Genomic DNA, 22,244 nt, shown 5'->3' with positions numbered 1-22,244 from the left:
GAACCAGAATTTTATTGCAAGACCTGACATACGTGACACACCTTTAGAGAATGTGGATGTGACATTTTACATGGACGGGAGTTGTCACAGACAAACAGACACAGGTGAATTATGTACAGGTTATGCTGTTGTAACTGACGCAGACATCATAGAAGCTGAACCCCTTGGTCCTCCTCACTCAGCCCAGGTGGCGGAGTTAGTAGCATTAAAAAGAGCGTGTGAATTGGCAGCAGGCAAATCTGCTAACATTTACACGGACTCTAGGTATGCGTTCGGAGTGGTAAACGATTTCGGAGCTCTATGGCATCTGAGAAATTTTATGACAGCAGCAGGCACACCAGTGCACACTCCAGACACATTAAACAATTCCTAAAAGCAATTCAACTGCCCAAAACGGTGGCAGTAATTAAGTGTAAAGCCCTTACATGTGAGGATGATCCGGTGTCACTGGGCAACAACAGAGCAGATGAAGCTGCAAAATGGGCAGCAGGGTTAAAATGAATATACCAATGGAACAAATTATGTCTTTTCAAACAATTGATATGCTGAAATTAATTGAGATGAAAAATTTGTGTTCTATCCAGGAAAAGTCAGTCTGGAAGTCCAAGGGATGTGGGCAAGAGTCCTCTGGACTCTGGAGGAATGGACAAGGTACGCCAGTAGCTCCCAAGGCATACTACCCCAGCCTGGCTGAGGCAGCACACGGTCTGACTCATTTGGGAAAGCAAGGTATGTGCAAATTGGTGAGAGCATACTGGTGCAAGAGAGCAATGTCCTGTCTGATCTGCTTGAGGAAAAACATTGGGAAAATGATCCCTACCAAACCATCCCACATTCCACCGACTGACGGTAATACAAATTGATTTCATCCAATTACCACCTTGCAGGAATCTTAAGTATGTATTAGCGTGCACTTACGTGTTTTCCAACTGGGTTGAGGCCTACCCAGTGGCCACTAATACTGCTGCATTTACTGCCAAGAAAATTGTACAGGAGTTTGTATGCAGATACGGTATCTCTAAAATTATCGAGAGTGACAGGGGTACTCATTTCACAGGTGATGTTTTTCAAAATATGTGTAAACTGATGGGTATTAATAGTCGACTTCACACCCCCTACCGTCCACAAGCCAGTGCCAAGGTAGAGAGGATGAACGGGACTATTAAGAATAAACTAAGTAAAATCATGGCAGAGACTGGACTAGGATGGCCAGAAGCATTACCGTTGGTCCTACATAGCAGGACCACTCCTAGACCCCCTCTAAATCTATCCCCCTTTGAAATACTGTTTGGTAGACAACCTCATTTGATTATAAGTCCACAGGAAGACTTGAAGGGTAACAACGAGGTAACTGTAAGGCATCTTATATCAATGAGTAAGCAGTTAAAACAGCAACAGCAGAAATTGAAATTGTTGTCCCATGATATGTTTGAAACTAACTGTCATGATGTTGAACCTGGAGAATATGTTATGATCCGAAATTTCTTACGTTCAGGTTGTTTGACTGATCGTTGGGAGGGTCTATATCAGGTGTTACTGATGAGAACCACATCTTTGAAGGTGGCCGAGAGAGATACCTGGGTACATTCCACTCACTGCAAAAAGGTCAACCAACCAGTGGAGAAACAAGGCGGAGACAAGGCTGATAATGTGCAGTGCCAGATTAAGGTCCACATGGACCTGGAGCTGAAACTTATGAAGGGCCTATTGTGTGCCGGCGCAGGGGTTGTGACCAACACAACATGGGTCTGACTAGTAATGTGGAGGGTATGACCAATGTTGTGGTGGTGTGACACTCCTCCAAATATATATTTTTGCCAGGTGCAATCGGCATCAGCACTTAGGGAACTTTTAAACAGATAAGTCAGCACTCAACACTTGTGTTCCAATGTTTCAGAATTGAATTTTCTCCTCAGGGAACAATGGGCCTGATTGAAAGTTGTACACAAACCCAATGATTTATGTACATCTCCGATGTTTGTCAATCTGCACATGCACAGAACCTGTATTGCGTATGTGCAGATCTCTATCTGTGATTATGGTTGCTGTGCTCCCTAAGCCACAGCCTGATTGACATGCTGCAGCTGTTTGGGGACAGGGAAGGGGGGTTGATGGCCAGAGTTACAGAAAATTGTGTGTCAGCCCCATTTTCTGGGCATACAGAGGCTTGTGACTGCATCCTTGGATGCAGCTTCACTTGCCCCAGAAGTGAGAAATTCACAGTCATCCTTGGTAATCTGAGGGTCACTCAAATGAACGATATTCATACAGATGGTGCATACTGCAGCGGATCACAAAAGCATGCAGTGGGTGTTTTTCTGCTTCTTTTACATATTGTCATACAGCAGTTGCGTCTCTCTGTGCACAACTGTGAATCAGGCCCAATGTACATCATAAACTCACCTTAAATATCCATAGTTGAGTTTCCAGCATGGACCTGGCAGGCTGCAATCGGCGGCAGCTGCTTCCGGTAAAAGCAGAAGTGCATAATCACGTTGGCACATCCTGACTGGGGTTTGCATAGTTACTATAATAGAGTGTATACATAAAAAGAAATAGTCCCAAGTACACGAAAGAAGGTAATAACACCTATACAAACATAATGATCCTGTGAGCTTAAGATGCTAATCACAATGAGCCAATAAACCTGACACGTATATAATAAAAAGAATGTAACAACTGCATTAGAGTCCTTATCACATAGAAAATGTACAAATCAACTAGGTCTAAAAGGAAAAAAAGTATAAATAAATCTGCAGCACATATAATAGGCCTCCATCTACATAATGTAATGCTGCATTCAATTGTTGACATCCTGAATGTCGACATTCAGAACATGTCAACTTTATACAGTCGACATGCTGAATGTGGACAAAATATAGCACTCCTGTCGTCAGGGGTATGCCAAAACTAAAAGAAAATAGCTTACCTCATATCCCATGATACCATGTGCGATTCCAGATGCTGCCCGGCATTTGGAATCACACATCCTGACTATAGTACACTGTTAGTGTCATAATAATAAATATATATATATCTGTATATACATACACACACACACATATATATCTTAATCCGCCAAGATCTGTCCCGCCTCTGACATGCATAGTGGGAGCCGGGGCACTCACCACAAGAGCCAAAAGCATCCACTGCAGCGAGCCACAGGACAGGCCGTAGCTGGAGAGGACGGAGGAGGACCACTCTGTGGGTGCCAGGAACGGGTAAGTATTGAGCAAGGATGGATTGGGGAGGAGGGGACCTGGACGGATCGGGAGGCAGGATGGGGCTGAGCAAGTGGCAAACCAAGTCCCTTTACTAGTGTGTGTGTGCATGTGTGAATATAAATATATTTATAAAGTATATGTATTCGTATCCACTGTTGTCCTTAAAAAGGAATATATGCAGGGCACTGGTCATAGACGAAGTCATGATGAAGCCTGGGCCTTTACTCATTTGAACTGAAAATAATGGAGTTCTCCCTCTCTGTGCAGGGAGGGAGCAGCATGGCGGTTTTCATTGGGTTGGGCTAGGGCTGGATTAATGGTTTGGGGGTCCAAGTCACTTAAAAGTGGGGGTCCCTATAGCCTTAAATTAACAGCATAGTCATAAGAAATTAGATAGATAGTAAGAGGGAGCTACAAGTAGGCGGTGCATAATAAAGAGCCTTTCACACCATTTCCATAACATAAGAAACATTTATTTAGTATATATTCATATACAAGTATTCACATAGGCAGAGCCACTCATGCAGATCACATATAAAGTCACTCATGCAGCAGGTCATATATGCAGTCATATATGCAGCAGGTTACATGTGCAAATAAGCATGCAGGGTCACACATACAGAGGATCATATATGCACACGTGACACACACACATACTGTACTTAACAGTAGTTAAACTCTCTTTTACCTTGCAGCCAGGTACTGGATGTTGTCACTATGGAGTTGAAAGTAAACGGGCTCTCTAGCAGATCATCCGCCCTCTGTCCCATGATGACAAACCACCAGCAGTCAGCAACAGGCAGGAGGACAGTACACTGGGCCGTTTAGCCCCGCCCCCACACTCGGAACACGCCCCCACACTCGGAACACGCCCAATCTCTGCTTGCTTTCTTGCACTGCAGCAGTTCCGTTTAAATTAATGTCCGATGTCCGTTCCCTCCCTTTAATCCAGCTCCGTGTGCAGGGCCACAGAGAGCACACGCCACACAGCAGCTGGCAGCTTGAGGCAGGAATTTTTTTTTTCTGTCAACACTGCCAGCTGATCCTGTTGACAATGGGCCTATTTTTATGGTGGACCTGGAGCTGAAGCTCCACCCACCCCATTATTAATCCGGCCCTGATAACATGGACCTGTCAATCGCAAGCTTGTTTAGGGAGGATTACAAGGTTGTAGTGAGATACCTGAGATAGAGAAATTTGCAGGTCCTTGCTGCGGTGATGGACTGGTCTGCTGTGTTCATTTTCATATGCTCTTCCAGAGTTTTCATTATCCTGGTTTGTTCGGGGATATCTGCTTTCTGTGACGGGAGACCGATAGAGGAGATGGGAGCTGATGGCAGTGCTGATGGAGTGGAGTCAAGAGGAGGAGTGCTATGCCAATCAGGGGAGTGTCTGACCAATCTTAGTACTGTAATTGTTAAGAGATCTGCTATTCCGGATACTCGAGGAAGGTGTGGAGGCTTATCGTCTGAAGATTCCTGTATTTGTGAACTTTGTGGGTCCCTAGTTGATGAGAAATGTATCCAACAGTGCCAGCCTAAATATAACCCGTACTGGGGTGGGTATCCTTTAGAGGATTATCACAGCATGGTAGGCAAAGTTTTAAATCAGACTGATTGTTGGGTGTGCTCTCACATGCCACAGGGACAGCATAATGTAGGGTTGGTACCATTTCCACTGAATATTATGGAAATTTTAGAATTACAAGAAGGGAAAATGTTGGATGGAAAATTCCTCTCATCCAAACCACCTAATTTCAAACTCCATCAATTCCAAGTAGATAGATCACTTTTGTGTTTAAACATAACCAACCTCAATAAACCAGGGAGTTGGGAAGTGATGGGGAATAATCAGACGATGACCTTCTCACTGAGAGCTGATAATGAGCCTATGAATCATGATCTGTTATGCTCAATTAGATCTAATGGGAGACACTTTAGGTATCGGTATACATTAAGTTCCACCAAAGAAATGAATGGTAAGGTACCAGACGGATATTGTGCTAAGATAATACAACCAGAAACTTGCATGTACCAGATGGGAGAACCTGAGATAGGATTATTTGCAAGGGAAATGTGTTTAATGATAATGATGCATACTATTCCTTATGTTCTCCCCGATGATGTATATTTTATATGTGGAAGGAAAGCGTATAAATGGCTCTCCCCGAGTTCCGAAGGTTTGTGTTACCTGGAAAGAGTAGTCCCTGAGGTTATGACCCTCACACATGTTGAAATGCTTGGTATTCATAAAAACACACCATCACCATGTCTTCACATGCAGTATGAACACAGAGGCAAAAGAAATATGATACTTGGTGATGTGCATAAAGCCACACAGTTAATTAGTGAGACAACTGGCTTTCAAGTTCTAGTAGCATTGGATCCCACCAGGGTCGCTCGGGGTACACTAAATTTTAGATATATCCAAGATCTTGCTAAATTGATAGATAATATCACCGAGATGTATGATGACACCTTCAGGTATACAGGTAGGGAATTGCAAGCATACAAGAAACAGCTGGTGCAACACAGACTAGTGTTAAATTATTTAACAGCTGTCACTGGAGGGTACTGCATAACTTTGGCCACCCAATTTGGAGTGAAGTGTTGCACTTATGTCACGAATGATACCAGCGACCCCAAGGAGGTGATAGACTGAAAGATGGATGAAATTCTGCAGCTAAAATGAGAATTTAGAAAGAACCATAATGCTTCAGTGGCTGAAGTAAAGGAGAAGGTAGAGGAATGGGTTTCAAGGTTGATCCCAGCAAAATGGTTCTCAGGTCTAGGAGAGTGGGTCCAGGAAATGATTGCAAGCATAGGTAAACTCCTGATCCTCATACTGGTTGTCATCATAGTAATTGGAATATGTGTCAGGTGTGTTCCTACTGTGTTGAAGTATGAAAGATGTAAAAATAAGGTAAACCGGAAGAACGAAATTATGATGGTGGTCAGTAGTGACAATATGAATACCGAGGTAAATGTAGAACTGCATTACAACCCTGAACTAGGAAATACCATCATATAATGTATTATATTAAGAAATGTGGAACTTGTATTATTAAAATGTTTTTTTTTTTTCTCATTTAAACATCTTAAATGATGTAAGTCTCAATTCCCCTTCAAAACTTCCTCTATAGGATTGGTGCATCCCCACATCTTTCCCATGATCTCCCAAGATCCGCGGTGTGCATATAATGGTAGTTTTATGTCCCCTCCTAGAGACCCATTATAGATGTATTGAAACCACCTTGTGCCATCCCATAAAAATAACGTTAAATAATACCCCATATGCAAGCATAAAATTAATTTTAAGACCAGTGTATGGTAGCATGTTGGTTGCTATCAAAGGGTGGACTGTCGAAGCTGGATAATTGGCTAAGACAGAATCAGTTTAAAATTAGATTGGAATGACGCCATCTTGCGAATGGCCACAAGACACCATCTTAGAAAATGAGATCTGCACGACGCAATTTTGTGAATGGCTGCCCAGGACCATTTTAGAGAAACTCATGTTTAATTACATACGGCGATGCTATTATTAGCATCATGCGATCGCATATTTCACCATATCCCATACACACATTAAATACACACAGTAGCGCTGTTAACATGACGCACATCAGCGAATGCATAATATCCTGCATGCGAACGCTGTTTATTAGCTGCATGTGTACACATCTGCCCCAAGTTAAAAGTCCTCACTACATAAATCTAACTAGCGTATTTTCCCAAAACCCTAATACATACACACTGCATACTCAAGTAAAAGGTTCCATATATTCAAAGTGTAATATTCAAAGTTTATTCATTTATTACTAATGTTGTGAAATAAAGACTATTTAATATCTAAGGTTTAGTACATAATAAGCAAACCATGTTTGGTGTTGTACTGATCTACTCTGTCTCAACAGCTGTCCGGTATCATCGGTGAGAAGATCGCAGCATGCATTCTCAACTTATGGACTGTAGAGAGTTAAAACACTAAAATGTACTGTGTAATGTTAGCAGCTTAGATTTGCATGTGGCGGGAAAAAGGATTAAGGGAGGTTGGAGACCATTTGTATCCATTTGAAATTGTCCAATAAATGATCCTGTAACCAAGACAACTTTAAGAAGAACCAATGGAATCATGCCAAACTTATCTATTGTATTCCCAATCCCTGCAAGGGTATAAATGTGCATACAGACTCCAATATGGAGTCTTCTTGCTGATGCTGTTGACGGAGGTCTCTTGTTGATGCCGGTGACTGGTTCCACTGCGCGTGCATATGTATAACTGTACCTTGGGTCTGCATAATTTCTTTGCGCTAAATTGTCTTTAGATCACAGCGTGTAACCTACTGTTTTTATGTTGCATAATATACTTTGTGCGTTGGAAACACATATCAATGTCTGAAGGCTTTTATTTTACTGTATGACTGCGTACGCAAATAGCGTCAACTTAGAAGGTATAGGCAGTAGCGTATAAAGGCTTAGAAGGTATAGGCAGGATTGTACAAGGTTTAATTACGTTATATCATAACATATAGATGTCAGATGGGGAGAAGCACCGGAAATGAACAGATATGGAGGGAGCTCAAGATTGAACATACAGACATGGGAAGGAGTACAATAATAATAAATACTGTATAAAGATTTGTAGAGGAGAGCACTATATCAGAGGGGGCAGCATAAAAATTAACATACAAATACTGTATGGGGGTGGGAGTGCAACAATAAAAGACATAATAGATATACAGACATGTAGGGGAGGGGACACATGAATGGATAGATATGGGGGGCATATAGATATGGAAGGGGGCACAGTAATGGATGTAGAGATAAGCTAATATGAGAACAAACAGGAGAAGTGGGGGAAAGCACAATATAGAATCTACAGATGGGAGAGAGAGGCATAGTGTAACACTAATATGGGGGGGTGAGAACATTCAAGACAAATTAAAAATTGCACGATGGAAAGAATATTCTGAATAGAATATATATTATGACTTGAATAGCAATGTTAGTATAAAGCTGCTATCTATCTAAATATATAAACATCTTAAAGCATCTTATAGAGAAGGTAAATTGGCTTGAGTAATAATAATTGTCAAGTATTTAGTGTGTCTACAGTCCCAACTTACCGTTTCCATAAAATACTAACATTACTATTGGAATCATAATATATATTCTATTTACCTGTGTTTTTATATTTGAGTCACTTTTGTTTTCTAGCCTTTTTGGAATCCCCCATCTTGAATGTTCCAGGCCTGTGTTGGAATACAGACACAGCATTATACTGCCCATCCATTTAACGATGCGGGGGACGACGGCACGATTACGACGCCGTCGTCTCCCGCGGGGTGAGCTCCATACACTGAACGTTCAGACGTTCAGTGTATGCAGATCAATCGTCCCCGAACATGGCAACCTGACGGCGGTCGTCAGGTTGACCGTCATGTTCGGGCGATGATTGATGTTAAAAATGGCCAGCGGGCGAGCGCATCGCTGGTTGTTTTTAACCTTTTACTGCCCGATTTGCGAGCGATTACCAAGCGATTGAGCGATAACGACCGTCGTTATCGCTCCATCGCTAGGTAAAATCGCCTAGGCTGAGAAGAAGATCCCTCCCTAGCGTGTATGCAGCTCCTCCTCTCATTCTTGCTGAAATAAGATATAGTGGAGTCCAGGCTGCCAGGTAGAGCGCCTATCTGTCCTTACCTATTTTTCTATGGAGATTCTATTTAAAACTTTGCTGTCTGACTAGTAACCTATAATTGAAATACAATGGCAGCACATCTAGCTATCTCTTGTGCTCTTTCAGGTACTTTGCCATACTGTAAAATGTAACGTGTGCGAGCAGGGCCGGATTAATAATGGGGCTGATGGAGCTACAGCTCCAGGCCCACCATCAGAATAGGCCCACAGAAGCAGCTGTGTGTGCTGCTGTAGTCTGGATTTTTTTTCCTTCTATAGTAGCCTTCCAGTGGCCGTTCGAGGCCCCGCCCCGCGGCCGGTGGTTCAAAAGCATAAATATTATGGCGGTGAATGGAGGGCTTTACCAGTCCTCCCAGCGCTGCTAATACACAGTGACCCAGCGGCATGGTCCCCTTCGCATCATGTGACATCACTCCGTGTGATGTCACATAAGTGCCGCCCGGTGCCCGCCACCACCGCACCCTGAAGTAATCCGACGGCCGGCCCCGACTTTGTCCTGCTCCTCTAGCACAGGCAGGCTCAGCACTGCAGCTCCGTGAAGGCGGCCTGGCAGCAGCAGTCCTGAGGTAAGGTACTTGTAAGTACTGCTGGCCAGGCTGCTGCTTTATATTAGTACAAATTGTACACGATGCAGGGCAGGCTGGGTTAAATATATTGAGTATGCTTATACAAATTTGTAATATATATATATTTTTTTTTAGAACGGCCTCCTGGCCGCTCGCATAGCTGTGGGTGACCACCCACAGCTATAGCGAGCGGCCATGATGATGGTCTGATGATGGTTGCGATGTCGTGACCATCGGGCTTGCGACGAGACCCTTGTGGTAGGGTCTCGTTGCCGCAAGCCCCAGAGAGCTTTCGGCTCTAACAGAGCCGAAAGCTCTCCCACTGACATCACTTGTGATGTCGGTGGGGCCGGCCCCAGACGGTAGGTGTTCCCATGGAAACGCCTCCGTCTGGGCAGCCACGCCTCCGGCCCGCCCACCAAAGGGGGCGTGCTGTCACTCAACATCGACAGCACGCCCCCTTTGGTACGAGACCCGGAGCGACGGAGTGCACGTCGCTATCTGGGTCTCGTGCATGCACACGACGGAGCCGGCTCTGTCGTGCGCATGCGCACTGGCCTACCATCGACCCAGTTGCGAGCGCACGCCCTGTGTGTATATGTGTGTATATATATATATATATAATACTGTGTATATATATATATATTTATACACTGTGTGTGTGTGTATATATATATATATAAACACACACTGTGTGTATGTGTGTAATACGAGTATATATACTGTGTGTGTATGTGTGTAATACGAGTATATATACTGTGTATATACTTGAACAGGGCCGCAACTAGGGGAGGCTGGAGGTGCGGGTGTGTCGCTTCCCCAAGCGCCAGTGTTCTCCAGCTTGGCGCCGCAGGGAGGCTCTAAGCCGGACGCCCGCTGAGATATTATTACCAGCGGGTGCCCAGCTCCTTCCCTGCAGCGCCGCGGTAGCCGGAGACTGGAGCTCTCCCCTGAACTCCAGCATCCGGCTCTCCCCATGGCTTGGGCACTATGGGAGAGACGTCATGATGTCTTTCCCATAGTTCCGAGGAGCAGCCAGGAGGACCGGGCGGCGGCGGACACAGGAGCGGGGTTTAAGATAAGTATTGTTTTTTGGGTTTTTTTGGAAGTGGCACTACAGGGGCATTACTAGGGGGCATTACCATATGGGCACTACAGGGGCATTACTAGGGGGCATTACTATATGGGCACTACAGGGCATTACTAGGGGGCATTACTATATGGGCACTACAGGGGCATTACTAGTGGGCACTACAGGGACATTACTAGGGGACATTACTATATGGGCATTACCATATGGGTACTACAGGGGCATTACATTATGGGCACTACTATATGGGCACTACTAGAGGGGCATTACCTCAGGGGGCATTACTATAGGTGCACTGCTGAAGGGGGCATTACTATAGGGGCACTGCTGCATGGGGAATTACGTAGGGGGGCGCCAAATTCCTGTCTTGCCACGGGTGACAAAACCCTAGTTTCGGCCCTGACTTGAAGTAGTCAGAACTCACATATAATTATACTGCAACACTCAGTGGTGCTTCAAGAGTTTGGGAGTCACAAATCCACCATGTGTCCAAATCTTTATACAATCACAAAGGAGCACACTCCTTTAATAATGAAAAATCTTCTTTTAGGGGTCTATGTACTAATAATCGTGGACTAGCCGCGATTATTATGTACCTAACTCGCAGGGGATATTTTCATTTTGAATAAAAATATCCTGGCTATGTAGTGTTCACTCTAGCTCCAGCAGCAGGCAGGGCACCGGAGCCAGAGACTGCACCTTTGTGCGTGCGCCTAAAAAGGGGAGTGGCCATTGAAAAGGGGGCATGTCTATAAGACACGTCCCCTTTTCGTCACTCTTGGGGGTGTGCCCGGCACTTACGGACACATCGGGCAGACCCCAAGCGCTGCAGACAGGGAGAATAGATGCCGGTGTCTCTTCTGCGCCGGTGACCGGGTCACTACACATTTCTCCACCTGCGGGACACTGCGACCCGAAGACGGCAGGGTGTTTTTTGCCCTCCAGAAGGAGGGCAGGGCGCCGCGCCCCGCTAAAACAGCCTAGCGGGAACGCTAGGCTATGTACTACGGGGAACCCTGGCATTTAGGAGAAGTCTTTCGCAGAGGTGAAAGACTTCCCCGGGGGAAGCTGACGCTGCACATGCGCACAGCTTCCGGAACTGGCTGGGGGCTTCATGGGAGAGATCGAAAGATCTCTCTCCTGTACCTGGAGCCCACATAGGCTTACAGTAGTTTTCACTTTATCTGAAGATGGTGTAAACTACTGTGGCCAAACTCAGAAAAGATTAACTTTTTGGAGTTTAGTACATAGGGGTCAGATCATAGTCCCCATTGATAATAATGGGGACTGCGTTCTGCAGCGCTAATTAGTACTTTGCGGAGATTTCTGTGAAATAGGAGCAATACTTAAAATATTTTTATATGTCAAACAGCTTGCTACTTAAGCCCCTTAATCTTGTATCGTTACCACCCAAACATGAAGTATCCACAATGCATATTAACAGCATTAATGCCAAACAAGTACACTTCATCTTGTTTATGCTGTTCTGACTGTCTTGAGAATGGTCATACGAAATGTCAACTGGTAAACTATGAAGTTGAATTGAATAAGGCATTCTGGCTGTTAATATTCACTGTGAATACTTCATGTTTGGGTGGTAACGATGGAAGAGTAAAAGAAGATTTTTCACTATTAAAGGAGAGTGCTCATTTGTGATTGTAAATATATATAGAGAGCATGTTTGATTTTTGGATGTCTGAAACAATGGCAAGTGCGCAATATTTAAATGAGATAGGAAGGGGCAGGTGCAAGATTAAAATTTTTGCATACAAACAAAACTACCAAGCTAAATACCCTCACTGGGCCAACAATGGTACAGCAGGATCCCAATCACATTCTTTGTTTACAGCTTACTTGTAGTCTCCCCCGGGAGACTTAGGGTTAGGCTGCGGGGAAGGGGGGTTAGGTTTAGGCACTTGGGGGGGAGGGTTAGGCACCCCTAAGGGAGGGTTAGGGTTAGGCACCCCTAAGGGAGGGTTAGGGGTGGGGGGATTAAGTTAGCGATACTTACCTTAGTGAGCGATCAGGATTTTCACCCCTGCCGGGCTGCCGCTGTCAGGATTAGAACCACCAGCCATGCAGCTGGCGGTAAATCATACCAATTCCATGTAGAGATGAAGTGCAGTGATATTGTGATGGTAAGGAGTGATGGGAGGTAGTTCAGTGCTATAGTACGGGAAAGTAATGTTGGGAGTTAGTTAGTGCTGATGATATCTCCTGCGGTGACACACAATAGGCCCTTCCTAAATTTCAGCTCCAGGCCCATGTGGACTTTAATCTGGCACTGTGTGTGAGGACAATATCCATTTATAGCTGAGTTTTTGTGAGTGAGTGAGCACGGAGGGAGGAGGGGGGGGGGGGGCTTAAGCACCAAAATAAATATTTGTCTTGGTCTCCATCTGGTCTAGAACTAGCCCACCCTGTGAGTCATACAGTATATCAATGGGTGGGGGGTGTATTCAGATAGGGGTAAGTGTGGTGGTGCGAGGTAAATATTGATATTACAGGACTACAGGCAGCATCATACACACAGGATTAGTAGATAGTTTACCCAAAATACTAATAGAGCCATAGCCATGGTTGCCAACATTCTGGCTGCCCCTTCCAGGAGGGAGCAGCCAGATCGGCGTCGCCATCACAAGGGGGCGGGACCGAACAGCTTACTGTCATCTGTGGGCGGAGTGGGGAACATTTTGGCCCCATCCCCGCTACACAATGCCAATATTACAGACATTGTGAAGCAGGGGAAGGGGCCTAAATGATGCAATTCAGCATGGATCGCGTCACCGCCCCCAGCCCCCTGCTGTGGGGGTTTCTCAGCTTACAGTGTGGGGGGGGGGTTGGCTGCCACTGGAAGGCTTGCCTGCCTTGATCATCTCCCGGCCAAATTGGGAGAGTTGGCCAGTATGGCTGTAGCTAAGGCTGTGTGATCCATGCCTCGCCTCCAGGGGTAACTACTACTGGTCCTCTGAAATGGGGGGCACAAGTGGCCCCCCTCGCCCAGGGCTCTGGTTATGTGTACTCTTCAGTTTACCTTTACAATCGAAGGCACATTATTATCACTTTTATATTTCAAAATTCCTCAGGAAACCCCCAAATCAAATCTTGAGAAACTTATATTTTGTGGGTGTTTTAGACCATTTTACATTTAAGTGCAAAATTTACATGAAACTACCACAACCAATGAGACACTTATTTGATTGTTTGCTGTAGTTCATTGCAAGTTGTGTGTGCGTATTTCTGCATTATATGAAAATACAGTATGTGAGCCTTTTTTGCTTAGGTATGTTAGGCTACCCATAGGTTGCTATATTTCACAAATAAAAAACAGGGGAAACACTTGTGTTGGATCCTGCCAGCACACTCAACCAGCAGTGCACCCTATTACATAAACCTCTAATATGTGAATTATATTCCTGTGATGGTAAAATACAGGCTGTTCATAGAATTTTGTAGTGTTTGGACAGTTTAAGCACATTTAAAATTCCATTTCTTTTCAGTTTTGCTAAAAGCCAAACACACCTAAACTTGGGGGTACTGAGTTGAACCGAGTCATGCCTTGGTTCCCCAAGCCAAATCCAGGTCTCAAATCGAGGCAAAGCATCATATGTCAGACCGTAGCTGTTTTGGATAGCATATAAATCCCTCCCTGTCTACTTAATAGTTCTTATTCCTCATTGTAGCAGCTCCGCCTTTGTGGGGAGGCTGAAAGCATTGTACCCCATATTCTCCAATCAGCATCAGGCTGTACCTGCCGGGGCGAAAATACAATTTTATTTTTTGTGTCCCCACTTTCCGAGGAATTACAGCCATAGGCTGACCAGTTCGGGACTGTTGTGGCAGGGGGACGCTTTATCCCCCTGGCTTGTTCAGCCTGGTGCTGGTTATTGGAGAATAGGGGGAACCCCACACTGTTTTTTCTACTTCAGGGTCCATAGGGTATCCACAGGATACCTTGGGGTATAGGTGTGACGTCAGTTGCAGGGCACCAAAGAGTTAAGCTTTCAGCCTCCCAGGATGCACTAGGTCCCCCTCCTATACCCCGCCCCCGAGCCAAGGCACCTCAGTTTAGTTTGGTGCCCGGCCGGAGTCGGGTGCACCTGTTGGAGTGGGGGCTAGAAGAGCCCCTGAAGCTTATTCTTCATGCAGCTGTGGCTGCACAACTGGATGAACAGCATGGACAGTCAGTCCTGACGTCCATGCTGTCTTCCCTACACCCCGCCGGTACCAGAACGCCGGTACTGATCCGGGGATGCTGGTGGGCGTCTGGGGTCACAGCTAGCGGTGACCCCAGATGCTCCGGACCATGGCCGGATTCAAGGGGGACAGAGGTAAGCAGCGGGGTCCCGCGGTGGGTCCCCGCTGATCACATGGTCCTAAGTCCCCAGGCAGGGGGCTCCCTGGGGACTGGCTGCAGCGTGGAGCCAGGCGACCAACCTGCGCTTCCACTACCCCCTGGGACAGCGGACCGCAGCAGAGCGGTAGCGCTGCGGTGTCCCAGGGGTTAAATGCATGCCAGGGGAGCGCGCCTTCCCTGTCTCACAGCCGGCGCCTCCCCCGCTGCACACAGCCCTCTCTGCATGCTGCCGACTGGTCCTGTGGCAGCGCTCCTCCCCCAGGCCAGCCTCCTCTCTGCTCCTCGGCGGCCATCTTCTCCAGAACGCATGGTGAACGCTGCTGGAAGCGCTGGAAGGAAGCATCGTGGTCTGGGTCCCCCCGCATACCTCTCCTCCGCTGTGGTCAGGTCTGTGTATGCAGCGATGTGTCCTACCAGGCCCTGTGTCTGTGTAGTTGAGTGATCAGCGCTGTTAGTGCAGGAATTGTTATTTTTCTGCATTGTATGTGACTGTGCTAGCGCTGCTGCCTGTAATCTTTTCTTCTCTAAACTGTCAGCTTTATTACTGTCCCTGTTCTTTCTGCTAAAGCCCTTGCGGTGCGGTGCTGCAGGGTGGTCTCTCGCCTATTTAATACTTAATTGGTGAGAGAGGTCACATACGTGGTGCCATCATGTCTGAAAGTGATTTTCCCCTCCGGCTACAGTGTACCACGTGCAAAGTACCGTTAGCGGAGGGGGAGGGTAGCGCGGAGGGCCTTTGCCGGCAGTGTTTGTCCATGGCGCGGCCTATTACGGTTACAGCACCGGTACAGGAGCCGCCCTGGGCTTGTTTCGCTCAGGCGTTAACAGCTTTAGTGGGCCAGTTAGCTCCGCAGCCCGCGTTTACTCCGATGGGTTTGTCCCAGCAGTCTGTGGTGTCGTCACCCATGCAGGGGTTCCCACGACAATTGGTGGTACCCCACAGTCTCCCTATTTCCCCGCTCCCGGGTTCTCAGGAGCCAGCGTGGGTTAACTCCCTGACGAGTTCTGTACAGCACTTGTCGGATGTGTTGCAAGGGGAGTCTGTGATGCGGTCTCATAAAAGGCCGGTGGCGTCTCTGTCCGCTCCTTATGAGGATGACGAAGGGACGTCTGATGATGGGGAGATTCTAGATCCTTACGATCAGGAACCTCTCCATACTAAGGACGCTGATGCTAAGTCCAAAGTATATATTCCTGGACTTATTCGGGCGGTCCGCACAGCCTTGGTGATTGAGGACGAAGTTCCCCCAGCGGCTAAATCTAAGTATGCCTTTTTCAAAGATGTGAAGGGCGATGCCACAGTCTTTCCTCTTTCGGGTCAGTTGGTGGACCATTTAGAGGAGGCGTGGAAACAACCTGGCAAAAGATACCAGCCGCAGAGACGCCTGGCGGTGGCTTATCCGTTCGCGGATAATTATTTTGCGAAGTGGGAATCCCCTCCACAGGTGGATTCTCACGTGACCCGTCTTGTCCGTAGTGCCACATTGCCGATGCCATCCATGTCCTCCCTTAAGGATGCTACGGACCGCAAGGTAGAAATCTGCCTGAAGTCCGCTTATTCCCTTGCAGGGGGCAGCACGGCCGGCTATGGCCATTTGCTGGGTTGCCAGAGCGATGGAGCGCTGGGCGGATTCATTAGAGGCTTCTTTTGAATCCGACTGTCCGGCCGATCAGGCGGAGTTGATTGGCAATCTCCGTGATTCGGCCACCTACATCAACGAGGCGGCTCTAGACATTAGTACTCTGGTGTCTAGAATTTCTTCAGCAGCGGTAGCTGCTCGTCGCACCTTGTGGCTGCGATCCTGGAAGGCGGACACAGATTCCAAGAAAGGTCTGGAAGCGTTGCCGTTTACCGGAGAAGTTCTCTTCGGTCCGGATCTGGATAAGATTGTGGCCACGCTGGCGGCAGCCAAATCTGCCTGTCTCCCGTCGGCCGCTGCTCCTTCTGGTTCGGGACCATCGTCCTTTCGGTCATCTAGGGCCCAGGGCAGGCCCAAACCACAGTCGTTTCCTCGACAGGCTGGCCCTAAGAAATCGGTCAAGCCCCGGAAGCAGGCATGGAGTACCAGACGTCCGGCCCCCAAGCCAGATGACAAGCCTGCGGCCTGACGGTCCGGGCCTCCCTTTGGGGGATCCCAGGGTGGGAGGCCGCCTGCTACAGTTCGCCCAGTGTTGGTCGACCACTACGACAGACACTTGGGTTCTGGAGGTGGTTTCCCACAGATACGCCCTCTCCTTCCGGCACAGACCCCCGGCTCGCTTCTTCACCACGGGTCTCCCATCAGACCGGAACAAGGCTACGGAGCTGCGGAAGGTATTGCACACTATGCTCCAGGCTGGAGTTATAGTGGCGGTTCCATTCTCCCAGAGGGGCCAGGGTTTCTATTCAAATCTATTTTTGGTACAGAAACCCAATGGGTCATATCGTCCGATTCTCAACCTCAAAGCACTCAACAAGTCTTTGCGGGTCCCGAAGTTTCGGATGGAGACCCTACGGTCCATCATTCTGGCGCTGGAACCTGGGGACTACTTGGTGTCATTGGACATACAGGACGCTTACCTGCATGTCCCTATTCTTTGGCGCCATCAACAGTTCCTCAGGTTTGCAATCAGCAGCGACCACTTCCAGTTTCGGGCGTTACCTTTTGGCCTGGCAACAGCACCACGTGTTTTCACCAAGGTGATGGCGGTCATGGCGGCTTCTCTGCGGCTGCAGGGAGTCCGCATGTTGCCGTATTTGGACGACCTGTTATTGGTGGCAAGATCTCCAGAGCTCCTGTTACGCCACTTGGACCTGACCATTGCACTGCTGCAACGGCACGGCTGGCTAATCAACTGGCAGAAGTCCACTCTAATCCCGTCTCGGAGGATTCTGCATCTTGGAGCCTTATTGGACTCGGGACAGCAAAGGATCTTCGTGACGGAGGACAAGATCTCTGCTTTACAGTCAAGGGTGCGCAGTTGTCTGCACAGCCGCCGGGTGTCCTTACACTCGGCGATGAGGTTACTGGGCTCCATGGTGTCGGTGTTCGACATGGTGGAATACGCCCAGTTTCACTCCAGACCTCTGCAGCACCTGATCCTGTCCAAGTGGAACGGGCTGACTCAGTCTCTGAAGTCCCAGACGATTGTGCTCACCCAGGAGGTTCGCCTGTCCCTTACATGGTGGTTACAGACGACCCACCTCAACAAGGGACGTCCGTTCTGGGTTCCAAATTGGGTCCTGTTGACAACGGACGCCAGTCTTCGGGGCTGGGGAGCAGTTTCGGGTCCACACTTGTTCCAGGGCAGGTGGACGCCGACAGAAGCGGAGCTTCCAATAAATATCTTGGAACTCCGTGCGGTCTTCAATGCTCTCCAGCAGGCACAGCGGTTTCTCCAGGGTCGCCCGGTGCAGGTCCAGTCGGACAACGCTACCACCGTGGCCTACATAAACAGGCAAGGAGGAACTCGCAGTCGGGCGGCTCTCGTAGAGGTCTCTCGGATCCTGGTTTGGGCGGAGCGCAATCTTCCGGCCATATCAGCGGTCTTCATCCCGGGAGTGCTCAATTGGGAGGCGGACTTTCTAAGTCGCCAGGACGTTCATCCGGGGGAATGGTCCCTGCACCCGGACGTTTTTCAACTACTGGTGGACAGGTGGGGTCTTCCAGAAATCGACCTCATGGCGTCCCGGCACAACAACAAGTTGCCGGTGTACGGGTCTCGCACAAGAGACGAAGGGGCGTCTCTGGTGGATGCTCTGTCCGTCCGGTGGACGTTCCGGTTCGCATACCTGTTCCCTCCGGTCTCCCTTCTTCCACGGGTAATCCGGAAATTCAAACAGGAAGGAGGGACGCTCCTGTTGATAGCTCCCGCGTGGCCCAGACGGCACTGGTTCTCAGACCTTCAGGGTCTGTCCGTGGACATTCCTCTGCGGTTGCCGCTACGACCGGACCTTCTGTCTCAGGGTCCTTGCCTTCACCCGGACCTGACTCGGCTGTCTTTGACGGCGTGGCTGTTGAGACGGCCATGCTGAGGTCCCGGGGGTTTTCCAGCTCTGTGGTGCGTACCATGTTGCGAGCTCGGAAACCGTCTTCCGCGAGGATATACCATCGCGTGTGGCATACGTTCTTCCAGTGGTGTCGACCGAGAGGTTATGCACCGCGGGAGTTTCGTCTGTCTCGGATTCTCGCCTTCCTGCAAGCGGGACTAGATCATGGGCTTCGCCTTGCTTCTTTGAAGGTACAGGTTTCGGCCCTATCTGTCTGGTTTCACCGTAGGATTGCTACAATCCCGGATGTGCGCACCTTTATGCAGGGTGTTCTCCGCATTCAGCCGCCCTTTGTTCCACCTGTGGCGCCTTGGGATTTGGCTGTGGTCCTGAGGGCTCTCCAAGGACCGCCGTTTGAACCACTGGGCTCAGTGGATCTTAAATGGCTAACAGCTAAGACTGTTTTCCTTCTGGCCATTGCTTCGACCAGACGTGTTTCTGAGTTAGGGGCTCTTTCTTGTAGACCCCCTTTCTTGGTTTTTTATGGGAACAGGGCAGTGCTCCGCACTCGGCCCGAGTTTCTTCCCAAAGTTGTTTCCCAGTTTCATATTAACGAGGAAATAGTTGTTCCGGCCTTTAACTCACCGGGTCTTTCCGTGGGAGAGGCCTCTTTGGATGTTGTGCGGGCCTTAAGGACTTATGTTGACCGCACTTCTTCGTTTAGGAAGTCGGACGCTTTGTTTGTCCTCTTTGGCTTCCGTAAAAAGGGTTGGCCTGCTTCAAAGCAAACTTTGGCAGCCTGGATCCGTATGGCTATTTCTGAAGCTTATCTTCATGAAGGCCTACCGGTCCCTCCTTCTCTGAAGGCTCATTCCACTAGGTCTGTGGGTCCTTCATGGGCAGCTCGACGTGGTGCCTCGGCAGTTCAGATCTGCAAGGCTGCTACGTGGTCTTCTGTCCATACCTTCGTGAGGTATTACAGGTTTGACACCTTCGCCTCTCAGGATGCTTCCTTCGGGCGGCGGATTCTCCTTTCTGCACAGGAGCGTCCCCACCCTTAAAGGATACTGCTTTGGGACATCCCCAAGGTATCCTGTGGATACCCTATGGACCCTGAAGTAGAAAATATGAGATATGGTAAGAACTTACCCTTGTTATCTCTATTTCTACGAAGTCCATAGGGTTCCACAGGACTCCCGCCCTGTCGCACCTGTGCTGCAGATGGGCTTTGCTCTGGTCACCGGTTTTCCGTCTCCCTCTGGTGAGAATGTGATTCTTGTATGTGTCCAGATCTTTGTTCTCTCTCTTCCTTCTCCTCCTCCGGCCTATGGCTTGGTAACTAACTGAGGTGCCTTGGCTCGGGGGCGGGGTATAGGAGGGGGACCTAGTGCATCCTGGGAGGCTGAAAGCTTAACTCTTTGGTGCCCTGCGACTGACGTCACACCTATACCCCAAGGTATCCTGTGGAACCCTATGGACTTCGTAGAAATAGAGATAACAAGGGTAAGTTCTTACCATATCTCATATTTTCTCCCTGTTTCCCAATACCAGACCAGACTCAGAGGTCCAGGGCTGGTTATTGATTTTGCGGGGTACCGGAACTGGGAGTGCCTGAAAAAGGTTTGGAGAGAACATTAATCTTAATTGCATTAATGCGACCTATCCAGGATAAAAAATATTTCTTCCAACAGGAGAGGGGGAGATAATTAGCCTTGTATATAACTAATATATTGGGCTACATGTGATAGAGTGCGAGCTCTGAAAAGGTGCGAATTTAGCGCTAAACTCACACATTTTCTTAAATCGCATATGTAATAGGCTGCGAGAACATGCAAACTGGCATGTTTCTCGAGTTTTCAATACTCGCATACTGCAAATTAGCATGGAAAAGAGACAAATGTTAAGTCGTACAGAATTACTTTAAAAAAACCTTGCAAAATAATAGACCTGCTTAAGGCTAGCGAGTTTTTAGCCTGAGCAGATCAGTGAGATCCATGTAGGCTTCTGTGTGTAAAAAGCAATGAAAGCGTCAAAATAAAATAAAAAGTGTTGTGGGCCCTACCCCTCAAAAGCACACCCAGCACCAGGCTGTGTGGGCTGGTCCTAGTTGTGAAAATATGAAGGGGGAGACAGGGGATTCCCATATTTTCATCAATATGGGGGGTCCCCTGTATTATCGAAAAACTAGCACCAGGCCCTAACTACTGGGGGTGTAATGCCGTGGGACATGCTTCATGGGGTTCCCCTGCCAAAGCATTCAATACTCCACACTAGTTAACCCAGGCCGGGGATCTCTGGTGAGGTGGGAACCCTCCAATAAAGAGGTCCCCCCTCTCCGAGGTACCCCTGGCTGGGGCTGAACCGGGGGGTTTTCACTGCATCCCTAATCGGTGGATGCGGGGTTGATTTTGTAATTAAATAATATTGTCTTTTACAGGAGGACTAGAGGTCCCACAAAGCTTCCCCCACATACTAGTACTTGGAGAACCACAAGTACCAGAATGCGGGGCATTAAGAGCCCACTGAAACCTCTAGTTCACCTGAAAAAAAGAAATGTTTAAACAATTACAAGACACACACCTTATGTTGTATATTTTTATTACACATACTGTACTCATCATTCACACTATATACCGCATGAGCCGTTATGACAGCTCATATCTGCTGTAGGTTCTGGCCAGAGCTGAGAGGGTTAAAGGGAAAAGAGAAAAGAAAACTCTGTTTATGGGGGCACTCTAATAAAAATTATTTAAACTTTATTAGGATCTCATCATAGATCCAAAAAGACTAACCACGATAAACATATAAATACAGACAAACATACAACATAATGAACAAATAATAAACCACTTGATATGTATAGCTCTCCTGGGATCAGGATTAAAGACCAAATCAAGTAGGATAGTAACTTAGAGTGTTAGAGGCAGGTGGAGGATGCAAGTCACTTTGTCTTATAAGTAGATTAAATCGTCATAGTGCCCTTCTGTGCTATTGCCGAAGATGGTAAAAAATTATAATAAACCAATCACAATATCCATACTGTCTACTATTTAGAAATTCAAAAAGGTTTTTTATCTCATAAGTACAAGATAGACTGTGTGGGAAAAACCCATCAACGTGACAGTATAGTGATGAAAAGCATCTGTATATTACCATGAAGCGATAATCTGCTTTTAATCACATGCCCGTCGGCAGAGGTGGTCAATGAGAGTTACCCTCTTCAAATACAGATGATGCACAGAATTCCCTGCATCTGCTGTCAGCTCCCAGAAACGGAGCTGATGAGAGTACAGAAAGAATAGTATAGATAAAGGGAAATTAACAGCGATTTCGTC

Source organism: Taudactylus pleione, unplaced genomic scaffold (genome assembly GCF_031769625.1).
Source record: "Taudactylus pleione unplaced genomic scaffold, aTauple2 ptg000889l, whole genome shotgun sequence".
In the NCBI taxonomy this organism is placed as follows: domain Eukaryota; kingdom Metazoa; phylum Chordata; class Amphibia; order Anura; family Myobatrachidae; genus Taudactylus; species Taudactylus pleione.
The sequence above is the reverse complement of the archived record's forward strand: the minus strand, read 5'-3'. Positions refer to the sequence as shown.